Genomic DNA, 532 nt, shown 5'->3' on the forward strand with positions numbered 1-532 from the left:
CTCAAAAATTTCCCAGAATAACTCAGCATTACCCTAAGTCAAATATGTAAATGCAGTATTTGTACGGCATTAAGAGAAACTCGGCTCTCATTATCAATAGACACCATATAAAATAGTTCGGTTATCTTACAAAAGTCACTGGAGTATCTGCGCTACCAAATCCTTCAAGATCCTAGCTCCTCTCAACTCTCAACCTCCTATCAACCTCTCAGCTCCTAGAAGAGACGCCAAGGAGGGAAAACCAAAAAGTCAGAGCCTGGAAAAATCAGATCTCAGGCCTATTAGAAGGAAGAGGAAATTCAGTCAGCCCAATCGATCCCATTCACGGAACATTTGGCACAAAATTTCTCAGCATGAACCAAACAAGTCTCAAAGATCTTTAGATGCTTATAAAAATGAAATGACTTAGTTCCCGTCACCAGTACAAAAATATGAGTGATATACATTACAGCTATGTTTATTAGATGTAGTTATGTTGTTCCTGAAATTCCCATTTGCTGAATGAGGTTTTCAAAAAATGCATTTTGTTGAG

Source organism: Artemia franciscana, chromosome 15 (assembly GCF_032884065.1).
Source record: "Artemia franciscana chromosome 15, ASM3288406v1, whole genome shotgun sequence".
NCBI lineage: Eukaryota > Metazoa > Arthropoda > Branchiopoda > Anostraca > Artemiidae > Artemia > Artemia franciscana.